At 44.8% G+C, this 16203-nt stretch overlaps 1 long non-coding RNA gene across 17 annotated transcripts in view; it reads right to left on the reverse strand.

Moving 5' to 3' along the window:
* LOC140629701 (uncharacterized) overlaps nucleotides 1-16203 on the reverse strand; it is an 802104-nt gene that overhangs the window by 36795 nt on the left and 749106 nt on the right. The window lies entirely within an intron of this gene.

Below are 16203 nucleotides of genomic sequence, written 5' to 3' on the forward strand. Positions count from 1 at the left end.
TCATTCCTTTTCATGGCTGTGCTATAGTCTATCGTGTGAATGCACCACACTTGGTTTCTCCATTCACCCACTGATGGACATCTGGGTTGTTTCCACCTTTGTTCCTTATGAATGCTATGAACAGACATATGTTTCCATGTCTCTTGGGCATATACACCTAAGAATGGAATCGCTGGATTATCTGATCCTGCAGTGTTTAATTGTTTGAGAAATTGGCAGGCTATTTTTTTCTATCTTCTTTTCCCAGGAGCACACAATGGCCCCCGGTTTTCTCCTTGCTCCTTAGTGTTTTCTCCTCCCTCTGGTCAGGTCTCCCCAACCACAGCAGCAGGGAGCAAAGTCTCACATCCAATGGGCACCCTTAGAGCCTGCATAGTGAATAAGAAGGACAAGATGTTGTCTAGTAAGGGATCATGTTACTCACTACTTGAAGAGTTCATTATACCTAGAATAAAAGCATAGCCCCTTAAGGTCTAGAACGTCCAGAAGGGTTTTTTTTCTCCCTGGACAATGGCTCTTTCCTGATTGAGTCTTTGCACCTTCCATTTATTTTGTGTCCTCTGCTTTAATTAGAACACATCACTCTTCATGAAGCTGGCCAAATGAATTCAGTATTTTCAATATATTGCTCAAAGCCACACAGCTGGTGGCATGGTCCCCACCAGATTCTCATATCAAAGACTTTGTTTTCAATCCCTCCTTCTAGAGGATCTCCTAATATATTAGCCTGTAGGGCAGAGCTTCTTCTATCTCTGTATCAGTGTTTCTCTGCCTCACCACCATTGACATGTGGAGTTGATACTTCTTTCTGGTAGAGGCTACCCTGTGAGCTGAGGGTTGTTTATGCATCCCTGGCCTCCATCAACTGAATGCCAGTAGCAACCCCAACTTCCTCAGTTGTGGCAACCAAAATTATCTCTAGACATGATTATAGTCCCTTGGTGGGGAGAGCAAAATGGCCCATTTGAGAACCACTGCCCTATAGCTACTGTCTTCTTCACTGAATAGGGGTTAATAAGGCAAAAAGTGAGACTATGAATTTAGAAGACATTTTAACAATAAAATTGGAATCCAATAGAGTCTGTGATAGATCTGCAGTTAATTAAAACATTTGCTTTACTAGAGTCTCTATTATTCCAAAAATTTAGTCCATACAAATTGAATGGGATCCCCAACCACTCTGGGTCAGGCAGGTGGTATGACCTTGCCACATAAGAAGCCATCTCCTCAAGGTATTTTTCTGGGCTGCTTGGCTGATCCTTCCCAAAGATCAGAACTTCAGAGTAGTCATGGTAATGGGAAGGGAAGATGGACGATCAGAGAAGGAGACCCTCTGACAAGAGGGGTTTCATTTGTTAGTGCTTCACGTTAATCTCAACTGCTTGTACTTCCTAGATCTTCAGCCTTAGGACTCAGTCTGAGAAGCAGAAATGAACACAGTTGCTCTGAGCCATTGACTTTCCAATCCAGGGTGCTCCCCTGCTCCTGCAGTGCTGTTCAGACTTGGCAGGATGCGACCCAAGCCCTCCTAGGTAAACCCCATGAAAATACTAGTCATCTTATCTGGAGGCATCCAAATACAATATTCATCTTTTTCGCCCTGGTGGAATCAATAAATTTGCATGATGCATATGAAATGTTTAATTAAAGCCCAATGGTAAAGCATTTTCAGAAAGTTATAAAAGCCCTTTGGAGAAGTCTGGCAGCCAGGGGTGCTTGTAAGTGTACCACGGATGCCTCCATCCATCAGATAGCAGGTTTCATCTTTGCTCTGTTTCTTTCTGGTCTCTAGGTTGTTTTGTAGGTATTACAGCTGCTAATAATGATTGGATGATGCCCAAATGACTACTAAGATTACAGACATTCGAGCCATTAAGGACATTACCACAAAATTCTCTCTGGCCAGAACCCACAGGGTGTCCACCTCCTTGGCCCTCTCTCTGGTGGGAAGGGAACTGGGCTCCCAAGCACAGAACCTGTGTTGAAGAAACATGAAGATCCCAAGAACAATCTGAAGTTTAAGGGGAAAAATGCTTAGAGACAGAGTTTTGCTCCTTTGGTCCTAATTGCCAGTAAGATTTCCTGGAGCCTCAGAGCTGGATGTGTTCTGAGCAGAGAAGCCAGGCTCAGACAACACACTCCAGGTGCTCTCACATTGCAGAATGAAGCCTCACTTAGTAGCTGTATTAACTGAATCCTCACTTTGTGTGGATTGATGGAATTCAGATCAGAATGTCCCCTCGCTGTAGGAGCTTCTCTTCCATGATTCCTTATCCCCTCCAAAGCAGGAACCCTTAATTTCATTGCTGATTTCTCCCCTTTGCTCACCCATTCATGCTCTTGTTCACTCCCTCATTTATTCCACCAAAGTCTTTTTAGAGCCTTTTATATATTGTGCACTATGTTTGTCCCAACAGTTGATCTTGATCTACTGAATGAATCACTGTTATCCCTGATTTACATGCACCACCTTCTCAAACCTCCATGACTCCTTTGAAAGCAGAGGACTCTTCTTTTCTTCAGCTGGGAGCAGAAAGGAAAGTTCAATTCAAAGCACAAGAAGGATTTAACCAACTATTGGTGGCTTGAAGATGTAGGAGAGCGTGTGACAAGGAATGTGGGTGATCTCTAGGAACTGAGTGGCCCCTACCAGACAGCCAGCAAGAAAATGAGGTCCTCGATATTATAGTTCCAGAGAAATTAATTCCTCCAATAATCTGAATGAGTTGGAAGTACATTCTTCCCCAAGGTCTCCAATGAGGAGCTCAGCCTAGTTGGTACCTTGATTTTGGCCTTGTGTAAACCCTGCCACATAGAGCCCAGCTGAGCCCATTTGGACTTCTGACCTACAGGATTGTGATACAATAGGTGGGCATTGTTTCAAGCTGCTAAATCTGTGGTGTTTGTTATGCAGCAAATGAAGACTATTGTAGTTCCAAGAGACTTATTTTATTCTCATGATAAGCCAGTAGGTTGCATATTATTCTTTTGGCTATAGGTCAAGGAACTGAAATACAGAGAAGGTAAGACACCTATTCAAGCTCACACAGCTTGCCAGGTGGGTGGAGAGAGATTCAAACCAAGGTCTTTTGACTACAATTCTGCTGTCTTTTTACCTGGCCACCTGGTCTCTGTCTAGTGGGCCTTCAAAATCTCCATGGCAGGTTTAACTCTGATCACTCTCTCTAACCTTCCAGCATTGTGGATGAGGGCCCTAAGATGTTGGAATCAGGAGGGCACATTGGCTGTCCCACAGAGATCCCTAGTGTGAATGAGCAGCCCATTGGGCCCTAAGCAAGATGAGTCAGCTGGACCACAGAGGCATGGAGTCACAGAGAAGTGGGGAGGAGTATGCAAATAGAGGTACCGTCATAGGAGAGAAAATAGAGAAGATATAACATCAGGATGTTGGGAGCTTCATGGTCAGAGTTGCACACCCAAAGGGCCAAAGTGACAGGAGGCATCATAAAGTGTCACACCCCACTCATATATTCAGGAGAGTGACATCCCTCCACGCTGTCCTCCAGCAGCTGTCATTCATTGCATTCACACATCTCCTCCAGCCCACCTGGCTGCCTCCCTCAGCCCTCTGTCCTTGGGGTCAGAGGCCACACACCAAGGCACTTTTCCCTGACACTCACAGCACCACTGCTTACCAGACTCTCACCTTTTGGAAGCAGATCCCACTACACTTTTTTAAAGATTTTATTTATTTATTCATGAGAGACGGAGAGAGAGAGAGAGAGAGAGAGAGAGAGAGAGGCAGAGACACAGGCAGAGGGAGAAGCAGGCTCCATGCAGGGAGCCCGATGATGCAGGACTCAATACCAGGTCTCCAGGATCATGCCCTGGGCCAAAGGTGGCACTAAACCGCTGAGCCACCCAGGCTGCCCCCACTACATTTTTAAAGAAAGACTAGGTTAAAGAAAAATGACCAGGATTCAAAAGTTTGACTTCTTTCACATTTTTGTAAATCACATTTATTGCTTATGACAGTAGAAATTCTGGAGAATACAAACAAGGAGAAAGAAGAAAGTGAAATCAAAGAAGAAACAGTGGTTGTCAGTAATGTTTTCCTCAAAGTTATTTTTTATAATAAATATATGAAAATGCATACACAGATACACAAATGTATAACTAAAGAATATTTTTAACAGAAGTGAGATCAGATGAATCTACATTTTACATCTAACTTTTCAGTTCATGATCTGCCGTCCATACTTTCCTAGGTCACTGAGCATAGCTTTGTCGGCCACATGACATTTAATCATATGATTATAAAAAACTTGATTATTTTGCTTATTTGGGACATTAAAACTCTTTCCAATTTTTCAGCAATGTCCATACTCTCTGTCCTTATACATAATTGCTGAATATCTAATAACTTACCTAAGATAAACATAACAAATTGGGATCTGTAGGCTGTAGTGGTTAATTTTATGTGTCAATTTAAACAGGCTATAGACTGCCTGGGTTGAACATTATTTCTGGGTGTTTCCTGAGAATGCTTCCAGATGAGATTAGCATTTGAATCTATGGGTTTAGTACAGTAGTAGATGGTGGGTGGACATCATCCAACCCATGTAGGGTCTGAACAGAACAAAAGGCAGAGGAAGAAGGAATTCATCCCCTCCTTTTTTCTGTCTCACTATGTGAGTTGGGACATCCCATCTCATCTTCTGCCCTCAGACTGGGATTTACACAATCAGCAGCCTGGGTTCTTAGGCCTTTCGACTTAGACTGAATCATGTCACACGTTTTCCTGCATCTGCAGCTTACAGTGATCAGATGGAGGACTTCCCAGCCTCCATAATCATATGGCCAATTCCTTACAGTGAATCTTCTCTTAGATATATAATATATATGTACAAACATATATATATTGATGTATATGTATATATTATATATACTGATATATGTGTATATATTATATATACTGATATACATATCAGTATTATCACTATACATATATATGCATCATATATCTGCTATAGAGAGAGGGAATATATAAGATATATATATATATTGTAAATATAATATCCTATTCTATTTCTCTGGTAAACACTGACTCATATATAGACTAAAAGGTATAAATATTTTAGGGTTCTGATATGACAAGTTTTTTAAAGATTTTATTTATTTGAGAGGGAAAGAGAGAGAGAGACAGAGAGAGAGAGATAGAGAGCACATTAGCAGGGAGGGATGGGGAAGGGGCAGAGGGAGAGGGAGAAGGAAAGAGTCTAAGGCAGGCTCGGCACACAGTGTGGTCTGACTGGGGCTGGGTCTCATAACTCTGAGATTATGACCTGAGCCAAAACTAAGAGTCAGCCACTCAACCCAGGCGCCCTATGAAAAGTATTTTCTAGAAAAGTTGTATCTGTTGTTGGACACTCTTGCTAATATAATGTGTCATACAGTTTTTAAAAATAGACATCAATTCAAAGGACAGTATCTCTCCCGAACAACACTCTAACAGCCTGCCCTGGTTTTCCCCTTGACCACTCTGCCACACGAACAACACTGCCACCCTTCCAGTGGCATCCCTCAAATGTCTCTGAGGGGCAAAAGGGAACTAATCAGGCAACCGTTTATGTATCTACATTTGCGTATCTATACCCATAGGCATGTCCAGCTAGTTGCACATATATGTATCAGATGAAGGTCAAATAAATACCATGTACTTCAAAGGAAAAAAATAAAGGCCTTTTTTTGAGAGCTATGTTTAAATCTTTATCAATCAACTCTTAAAAAATTAACTACTTGTCCATAAGCTCCCATTCCTGATTCAGAGAACAACAGTCTCATTTAGTTGCATGTCTTTGGTGAACCCCAGTGAACGAACAGAAAACGCACCCAGAAGTTATTATATGCTCGACACTGTGTGAGGCCCCATCATGTGTATTCTTTCTTTGAAGCCACATGAGGCATTCCTATCTACATTTCTATGCTTAGAGAAAATCTGCCAAGGAACTGCAGGGAAGACAGAAAGATCTGAACCCTAGCCTGTCCCCACTGTCAGCACCTTGTCCTGTCCCCAGGCCTCCAGGGCAGGTCCTAAAGCACATCCCTGCCCCAGGCAGCCACCTGGAGCTCACACTTGGTGGCTTCCCTTACCCACCTCCAAATGCTGCCTCTGAATAGTGCCTCTGAAACCCCTTTGCGCTTCTGGGGTTCAGCTCTCAGGAGCCTGTCACAGCCTCTGCTTTTAGGGGTCTGTGAACAGACACACTGACAAAAAAGCCCGGCAGCTCTGGCCCCAGCCAGGAGATGGTTTCCATGTTTCCTTCTTTAGTGCTCAGGGTCCCCAGAGGCAATTTCAATGTGTCTTGCTGTGCAAAGCCTCTCCAGGGAGTGACACCTGCCCACAGAGGTTTACAGCTGGGCCTACGCATGACCACGAGTGAGTCACAAGTGAAAAATGGAGACATCTCTCCCGGCTGCCGAGCTATGGGTCCCCTGACCACATTTATGTTTTTATATATGTGTTGGGATGATTCAGCGGAAACTTCTGGTCAAACGGATCACCATAGCAACTTTCAATAGACATCCAGCATGCAAATGAGAGAGTGCAAACGGGTGACTTTCTCAATGGCCCCAAACCATCACCTCTGAACCCTCCTAGGATGGAGCGTGATGCACTTTGAAGGTTTCATGCAGTCTGTTTACATGCATGTGGGCGCCTGGCTGGTTGGCTGGCACCTTCAGATGCTAAAACGAGAAAAACAAGTGCTATGGGTGGTCTCTAATAATCTGGATTCTTCTCACAGGAAAGACAAGCATAGTGTAGCTGGGAGATGGGTTCACATTTTCTTCCTGTCATTCATAAGCCTCAGGATATTGGCCAAATTATGAAAACTCTGAGCTTCGGGGTTTTCATTGCTAAAATGCAGATAAAAATGCTTGCTTGATAGAGATACGATGTGTCTTATATAGTGATTAGAAAGTGCTTTGCATATGGTAGTCTTCTCAGTAAATGGTAGTTACTGGTAATGTTCTCCTTGGACCTTCCAAAGCCTATTTTCTTTCTTTAGGCCTCAATGTTTAATTGAATGCCAGTGATGTGAAAAAATGTGTGTTGATATCTGAGAATATCAATGCCAATATAAATGACACCTGGTCTTGAAGAGCCCCATGAGTGGCTGAGAAGAAGCCAGGAGGGGTTATAGGTATTAGGCAGGGCTGGGGTGAATCTGGTTCAGATTAATCCTAATGGAGGTTTTTCACTTTAAAAAAAGTCTTACAGGACACAGATTTCAACTTTACAAAGCCAATGAGGTGTTAGAGAAGAGTAGGTTATTTTATTGACATTATTCACTATGTCAGATAGGAATGTCTTTCACTGTAAGCAACGGAATAACCGATTAACAGTGTCTTAAATAAATAAGGGTTAACATTCCCCACTCCTACTCCCCCACTCCCACACAGAGTTCTGGAGGAAGTTGTTTGCTTAAATTAGTTTAGAGGCTTAATGATATCAAGGTCAGCATCTCTGCAATTGTCAGATTTCCCTTGTTTCTGGTACCTCATCTTCCCAGGGTAGCTGCTAAAGTTCCAGCCATCATGTCTGCATTTCAAAATGGCAGGGGGCTGGGCGGGGGGAGAAAAATTAATAGTACCATTGAAATATTTATGTCTTCTTGGTGAAAACTGAGTCACATGACCATTCCTAACTGCAAGAGGATCTAGGAAAGTGATTTGTTTTTTAGCTTTACCAACCTCTACAGTAGAGACAGATAAGGACAAAGAAGTTAAAACAGTCAACTTCCAGTATTTGACCCTTTTCCCTTAGATTCACTTATTTTAGGACTGTCCACTTAAATATGACTTGCCTTTGCACAGTTGTTATATAATTCCACGATTTGGTTCAGTAACTCTGCCACTAAGTTTCAGTTTAAATGTGAGTGGGCACTTCTTGCCTGCCTCTTAGAAGACTGCCTCTAGAAGACTGGCTTTTGTTTTCCTTCAAAAACAACAAGGATAATAGTAGCTGCAGGTCAGCCATGGTTTCATAAGCTCTCAGGTGCCTGGCACTGGGGTAGGTCCTACAGAGAAATAAAAAACTATGCACAAGCCTTAATTTCAGACCCAAATGTCTCCTAGTGTAGCTGGGGAAGCTATAATTACACCAACCAAACAAGAGCACATGCATTGGCTTATTGCAAGTGAAAAAAAAAATTTTTTTTTTTTTTTTTTTTTGAGAGAGAGCAAGCGAGCGAGCATGAGTTGGTGGAGAGGAGCAGAAGGGAGAATCTTAAGCAGGCTCCACACCTAGCGTGGAGCCCAATGTGGGGCTTGATCTCACAACCCTGAGATCATGACCTGAGCTGAAATCAAGAGTCAGATGCCTAACTGCCTGAGCCACCTAGGCACCCCTGCAAGGCGAATTTTAAATTGCCTTCATGTATCTTTCTAATCTTTCAAAGGTCTGATGAGGAACTAGACTCAGCTTTTCATCTTGATTTGAGTGATGACCCCAAGGAGGAAGCATGTTTATGATTCAAAGTCACAGGGTAAGAAAAGAGCTTTGGTCCAATGCTGGACTCTTGGTCTAGTGCTCTGCCTTTTTGCACAGTGTGGCTCTGATGCAGGGGTCTAGAGTGGCTGAGTGGCCTGGGAGAGGAAAGCAAGGCCCCAGCAGGTGCTTATCTCCCCATCTTAGTCTCTCCTAGGAAAAGGGTAAAGGTCACTCACGTTCTTCTGTAGGAGCCCTGACTGGGTCCAAGGGTGAAGTAAAAAGTGACAAAGAAGGCTCTAGTCTGCTTAAACCTCAGGGCACCCCAGGAGAAGCACCTTACAGCGATTCTGTTTGGTCCACAATCCCATCCATGTCACTTGGATCTCAGCAGGAAGGAGTGGACCTAGCAAATGGAGTTTTAATAAAGACAATGTTTAGAGAGCACAGGGCTCAGGACGTCCTAACGGGAAAGTAAAATTTCCTGGGGCTACTCCCCTGGGGAAAATACCACCTCCGGCTGCTGGAAGGCATAACAAAAGGGAGTGGATCCAAACTCAGAGAGAAAGTGAGATGAGAGAGCGAGCTGGTTGTGTGGATAGTGCAAACTGAATCTAGGTAAAATGCTTAGTCAAGGGACATGACTAGCTCACAGTGATCACAGAGAGGGAGGCAGGAGACGGTCATCTCCCTCCCTTTCCTCTGCCTCAGCAATACTCAGACACCCAACCCCAGTGGAAGCCAGGGGGCCTGGGGAGTCCATTCATGCATCTGTGTAGATCTGCCTTCCAAGCACCAAGCTGAGTCGAGAAAGGTGGAGAATGAATAAGGGGGGCGGGGGGGACAACAAAAAGACACCCAGCACAAAACTGAACTAAGGAAAAGGGGCTGCTAACACACCTCTCTCTAGTCCTTTATGCTGTTAAAATGATCTCCACCAGGGAACGTTCTAGAAGTTTCCGTGGAACACTTGAAGATGAGGCTCACACATAGGATAAAGCCCCTTTGCCACAGTGAGCTCTGCCTTTATACACAGGGCCTCTAAACTTCACAACGGAGGATTAGAAATACCCTCAGTTATGGGCGCCTGTGTGGCTCAGTTGGTTGAGTGTCCAGCTCTTGATCTTGGCTCAGGTCTTGATATCAGGGTTGTGAGTCCTGATTTGAGCTCTACACTGAGCATGGAGCCTGCAAGAAGAAAGAAAGAGAAAGAAAGAAAGAAAGAAAGAAAGAAAGAAAGAAAGAAAGAAAGAAAGAAAGAAAGAAAGAAAGAAAGAAAGAAAGAAAGAGAAAAGAAGGAAAGAGAGACCCTCAGTTGTGTTTCCTCTTAAATATCCTGCAGAGAGTGACACTTTGGTGATAAACATTCAGTACCAGTTTTATCACTGTATCCTTTTCATCAATAAATTATATGATCTAAATTTCAAGAACATAAATTTCCTTAAGGGATAGGAGTGGAATGAACTGGGGTGGGGGGTGGTATCTATACACTGTCTTTAGTCCAAATTTCAAATGTTAGTGCAATAAGAAACCACCTGGTTTGCAGACAATCAGTAGATACCCAAAACAAATGGCTGGTGACAAAAAGGGAAGGGAAAGCATTTATATGTATCAATTATAGGTGAATATATAATGTGTACATCCATTTAATGATGTATTTGCTCAGTCGACCAATCAGCTCAGTCAAAACCGAGGCTCCAGTGGCCATATCCATAGGTTAATTTGGTTCTTTCAAGATAAGAATGAAGTGATACTAGAAGATTCTGTGCCATTCTCTGGAGCCGCTCCTACCCTGAGGATAAGGTGTCGTTTCTGGTGGCTTGGGAAATGTGTCGCTGGGAGTGGTCTGGCATATTCCGGTGCCACTTGAGGCTCCGCTTTTTCAGAAGATCACTAACAATCCCAGCACCAAGTTTCAGATTTGGCAAGAGGCACGTAAAAATGTTCTCAAGGTGTAGTGTTAAAAAAAAAAAAAAAAAGATAGAAAGAAAGCAAACATAAAACACAACACCCAGGCTTCAAGGAACATAGCCTTGCCTCTCCCAACTTGCTTTCACAGACAGAAAGAGGGTGGGACATGGCCTGGGATTCTCTGGGAGCAGGCGTTGTCTCTGGCATGAGATGTGGGCCACCAGATAGCATCATTTAAGATATTACCATGGCGGCAGGGAGCTTCCTGGGGTGTTCACATGGGGCCCAATAGAAAGATGGAAACAAGTCAGGTTATTTTAACAAATCAGGTTTCAATCCTCCCTCCCTCCTTGTCAACACTGTCCTAAAAAAGAAAGACAGAGAGACAGGGACAGAGAGATTGACAGAGAAACAAAGAGGTCAGGGAAAGACAGACACCAAAGGACAGAGATAAAGAGACAGTGAGATAGAGAGCCCAGTTTACGAGAAGTCATTTTCAGATTGGGACACGCCAGCAAATTGAGAGATGACATTCTATGGGAATTAGCTCATTCATTCTGCAGACATTCACTGAGCACTTCCTTTGTGTCAAACCCACACTTAATGCCAGTCACTGCCCTCTGGGAGGCTTCAAGGCAGGTGGATAGACAGACCAGCAAACCTGGAATCACAGTGGGAGTGACATCGCCTGGGATGGACAGAGGAACAGGATGCCCCAGGACCCGCCCCATGCTGTGTTACAAGTGGTATGATAAGGGCTCAAGGTGTCAGCAAAGCAGCTGGTTCCCTCTCTCTACCCCCCAAATATTTCTGTGGACCACCACTTAGAACACCAATTGAAGTCATTATAGCAGGAAAAGGTGAACTTTCTTCAACTTCACTGATTCTCTTCCAGTCTAGTTTGGTTTCCATTTTTAATTGCATGTAGAGTTCTCATCATCTTTCATCTTCCGGTGCTCGGAGCTTCTAAAAGGCTGAATCCAGCCATATTTGGGAACGAAGACCTACCCCCAAATCTGAGGCTTGGCGGGTATTTCTGAGGGAGGGAGATGCCTGTAATGAGCTCCTCATACTTCACAACCAAATAGAAGAGGCAGACTGAGTGAAAGGACTAGCAAATGGCAGTGCTGGATGTTGATGTCTTTGACTGACAGTCCTGGGGCGGGGGAGGGGGAGTCCAAGCCATTTCTTCCGGTGCCACATCCAAGTCCCAGCCGGGATGGGAGGCGATAGCTGACGGCTGTGGGCCGGTTGAGTGTCGGAGTCAGCACCACATAGCACTCAGCACAAAGTCTGGCCTGGAGTGAAGGCCCCACAAATGCCACGACAGTTTTTGTTGGTCTCATCTACCTATTGAAGATGCTTATGTCTTGGAAGATAGACCTCTGGTGTTCCTGCCCCACGTCCTAGGAGGAGGCAGCATGGTGCTGTCAGTTTTCCCAAGCTCAAACACCAATGCATTGACCAGGCATTAAGGGAACTGCCTACTCCTTGCAGGGCACTGGGTCCCAGAGCAGAGCCACACTGTGGGCCTCACCTGACCTTGAGCCTTCTGCCTCCAGAGCCAGCCAGGCAGGCAAAAGCACCGTCTGGGGTTTGCTTCTGACACAGGGCAAGGCCTCAGAGAAAACGTATGGGAGAATTTACAGGAGACCCAGAGCTCACACAGGGAATGAATCCCATAGCTGTCTAGCTATCCCCAAATAAAAGTGCCTGCCACGAAAGTCTCTCAAATGGATCTCACCCCGAAGCCGGGACATCACATTTTTCCATTTGCAAAAGTTGTCATCAGGAGCCTAAGTGCGGTTGCTGACGGCATGCTAAGGGAATGCCGGGGAGTCAGGGCAGGAGAGTAACATTTGTTGAGTGTCTACTATGTGCCAAGTCCTGGGATTTTACATGCATGATCGACTCCTGTCTTCTTAACTCTGGGTAATTGGTGGAATTACTTCTCCGAATTATGGATGACAAAACTGACGCCAACAGAGGTTAATTTTCTTCCTGGACATCACAGAGCAGATAAGTGCCCCTGTTAGAATTTAGCTCTCCTTGGCTTTATCCAGACCTTTCCTTCTCATTCTTTTTAATGGAAAATCGGGCCAGGAAAATGCACTGGGCTTCAGCCAAAGGACCGTTAAGAAACCGTGTAAGGGAAGGGGACCCATGCTGCCTGCACACACTAGCTGCTTTCCATGGGTTTGCAATGGACTCTCTGATATCCTGGGGTGAATTCCCAGTATGCTTGCAACCACATAGGTCTCAGACTTCACCCTGGTGGGCCTGGGGTTCATAGAGCTGAGGTTCTTTAGGACAGGAGGTGGATTCCAACAGCTAGGTGGGTGTGGCCAGAGCGCAGCTGGAGCCCAGTAAAGATCTGCTAGGCAAATGGTATTGTGAGGACTACTTAGAAGTTTCCAGAGTATGGTGGCAGTGAAATATATGCCTAGAACATCATTACCTCTTTCTGGACACTGCAGACCCAGCCAGATAGCCTGAGAAGGAAACCAGCCTGCGTTCAGAGTAAATAGTTAACTCTTCTGAGCTGGAAGAAATGATTATTCAAAAGTTGGTCCCCGCATACAAATGCAAATGACATCCCGAGACACATGAATGCTAATTTCTCCAACGAAGTCTGTAGACAAATGCTAGTCATTAGAAACATTTCCGCGCATTTATATTAGGCCATCCTCTGAAAGACTTTTCAGACAAATATGTCATCAAGATATTCAAAACCATGTAATCTTACCCAAAGTTTCATCTATCAACATACAGTTTTCATCTCTTGCAGCTGTGTGTCGATGCTTGGGGAGATTACTCAGCTGATACCGTGGAGCCTGGGAGGGGCCCAAGAAGTCTTGGGGTCCATAGAGCACCCGGGCGGGGAGACTCTGGGCGTTGAGGGCAGGCTAGGCCTTTAAGCCACAAGTGTGAGATCCAAGGCGGGTGGGGGGTGACCTCTAACAGGTTACAGAAGAGGCATTCAGGGGTCACTCCTGTGCATCTCTCCACCAGCCCTTCACACACAAGTGCTTCTGGGGATGGCTGATGAAGTGAAATGCAGAGCTCAAGATTTTGTCTTCACCGCCTCTGCAAGAGCTGCAAACTGCTCCCAGGGAGATTAGGGGTGAGGGGCGAGGCTTCTGTGAAGTGACAGTATTGCCAAACACCCAACAGGAGGACCAGCTTTAAGCTATGTTCTTTCTCCTCCTTTGCCCTTCCCTTTTCTCCCTGGGAAGAGTGTGTGCCGAACACAGTGCCCAGAGGGAGCCTCTATGCTACCTCTAGGGCTGCAAAGTTCCTCTCATTTGAATTTTTCCTGAGGGACCATTCGCGTTTGGGTCACTTTATTTATGTGAATGGATGGTGGCAGTGATGAAAGAACAGTTTTCTTAATTAATTAATTAATTATGCAATAAAGTGAAGCTAATTAAATAACTTAACTTTCTATTAATCCACTCATTTATCAATAGGCACATCCATCCACCCATCCACCATTCATCCACCCATCCACCGTTCATCTGCCCATCCATCCATCCATCCTCTACCCATTGATAAGAAGGTCTGAGGAACCAAAGAATATGGCACTGCTATTATTCCAGTTCTGTGGCTGGAGACACAGAGGCTTCGAGAGGTTAAAAAAAATTGGACCAAGCCTACCTGGCTAATGTGGCTGAGTTGTCTATTCTCTGCTTCACTCCATTTGACCCATGGACATTCAAGAAATCTACCAGCTGAGGTGCCAGATGTGCAACTGACATTGCCAGGGGGTAACTGAGGGTCATCGTTCTCCCATCCAGCTTCCGTGGGAACGCTGTCTGTAGGATACCTTTGTTTATGGATGTATTAATTGTAAATCTCATTCTAGCTGCTGCTGCTTTGAAGAGGACTCCTGAAAGGACAGGCTGAGGGTGATACCCAGCCTCTCTGCAGATGGACTTGTTACAGCTCCACTGGGTCCTTCATTTAGAGCCGAGCCCGTAATCCGTGACTGTTGACTCATGCCGATCAAGGGCATGGATGTCTCTATAAAGGATCACTAAATTATAGGGGACATATTAGTGGGAGACACAGTGTGTGCAAAGGCACATAGGTGTGAATAGTGATGAGATAATAGAGCAAGGGGGTTATGCTGCTGAGTCACATGTAAGGGTGGGGTGGCTAGTGGAGGGGCATGGTGATACCTGAATGGTTAAATGAGGCCTCATGGTAATAGGGTTCTCCATAGCAGATGAAGAGTTTGGCCTTAGGGGAGCCTTAAAGGTGTTTGGGCAAGGAAAATATATATCCAGATTCGTGCTTTAGAAAGAACATGTGGCAGTGGATGGGCAAGTCTGGAGGCAGGAGCACTAGTCAGTGGATTATTGCAGTAGTTTCAACGGAGTGGGAATTGGACAGGAGCAGCAGATTCTCAAAATGTTTAAGAAGTAGAATGGAAAAGATGTGTGATGAATGGAGTCCTGAATGAAGGAGAGAGAAGAGCTAAGCTCAGCTGTCAGGCCTCCAGCTTGGAGCCTGAGTGGGTAATTTTTTTTTTTTAAACCAGATTAGTGACCATGAGAAAAGAGGCCAGCTTTGAGGAGTGTGAGATGCCCACGGGCTACCCCAACAGAGTGGTTGAGTAGGTGGTTGAAAATCTGGCCCCAGAGTTCAGAAGACAAAGTGCTTGTTAATGATAGAAAGTGGACAGTCCTGAGCATAAAGACGGAGGGTGGCACATTGGTCCTACATGCCATGAAACACCACTTCTGCACCCAGAGCAGGAATCACTGATCAATCATGGGACTCTTTCCCTTTTGAGCCTAGCTGCTGATGGACCATAATTCAGGCAGCCATGGCACATAGGTTGGAGCTGGCATGGAAATTTGAATCCTCTTGATGGCTATCATAGAGGTGATGACAGAAGCCATGGAGGCTTGGGACTGGCTGTGTGGACATTGAGGCATGAGATGCGTGGAGGCTCCACGTGCAGCTGGAGTTTAGACGGTGTTGGCTTTGATGAAGGCTGACCTGGATTAAAGTCCCATTGTCACCACTGACTGCCTGTGTTAACATTAGAGATTTACCTAAACTCCGTAGGTCTTAATTATTTATCTGTCAGACATGGATTAACAACAGCATTTCATAGGACTTTGGGTAGCATTAGAGTCATGGAGAGTGTTTAGAACAGCCTCACCCATACAAAATGCTAAACAAATATTATTTGGGGATAACAAAGAAAGCAAAGAGGGATGCCTGGGTGGCTCGGTGGTTGAGCATCTGCCTTTGACCCAGGGCATGATCCCGGAGTCCTGGGATCGAGTCCCACGTCGGGCTCCCAAGCCTGCTTCTCCCTTTGCCTATGTCTCTGCCTCTCTCTCTGTGTCTCTCATGAATAAATAAATAAAATCTTTTAAAAAAATAAAGAAAACAAAGGAATCTGTGGGGAGATCAGGAAGGGCTTTTCAGACACTATCCAGAGGACATCGTAATGCTTCCAGTCACAGATCAGCTGGCATTTGAGAAGCATTCTAAATTCTGCTTATTTCTCATACTCCATGCCCTATGCAATACAGCATGTGCATGTGGGTTCTATGGAAGTTCTGGTCCCTGCTTCAACTCAATATGGTTTGGGGTTCGAATCTATGTACTTACAAGACTGGCTAGTTTCCTTCTCAGACTTTTAATTTATAATAGCTCCTCTGTACAGAGTTTGGCAAAAGAGGTGGATGCTTGGATTTCGCACAGAGGCCATCGAATCTGAACTTCCTCTGCTTCACCAAGAATGGCAGATGGACAGGTGTTCAGCTGCAGCCCAAGAGGAAGATGAATAGCAGTTCAATTCTTTCCGATCAAAAGGTCAC

The sequence above is a fragment of the Canis lupus genome, chromosome 3, assembly GCF_048164855.1.
Source record: "Canis lupus baileyi chromosome 3, mCanLup2.hap1, whole genome shotgun sequence".
In the NCBI taxonomy this organism is placed as follows: Eukaryota; Metazoa; Chordata; class Mammalia; order Carnivora; family Canidae; genus Canis; species Canis lupus.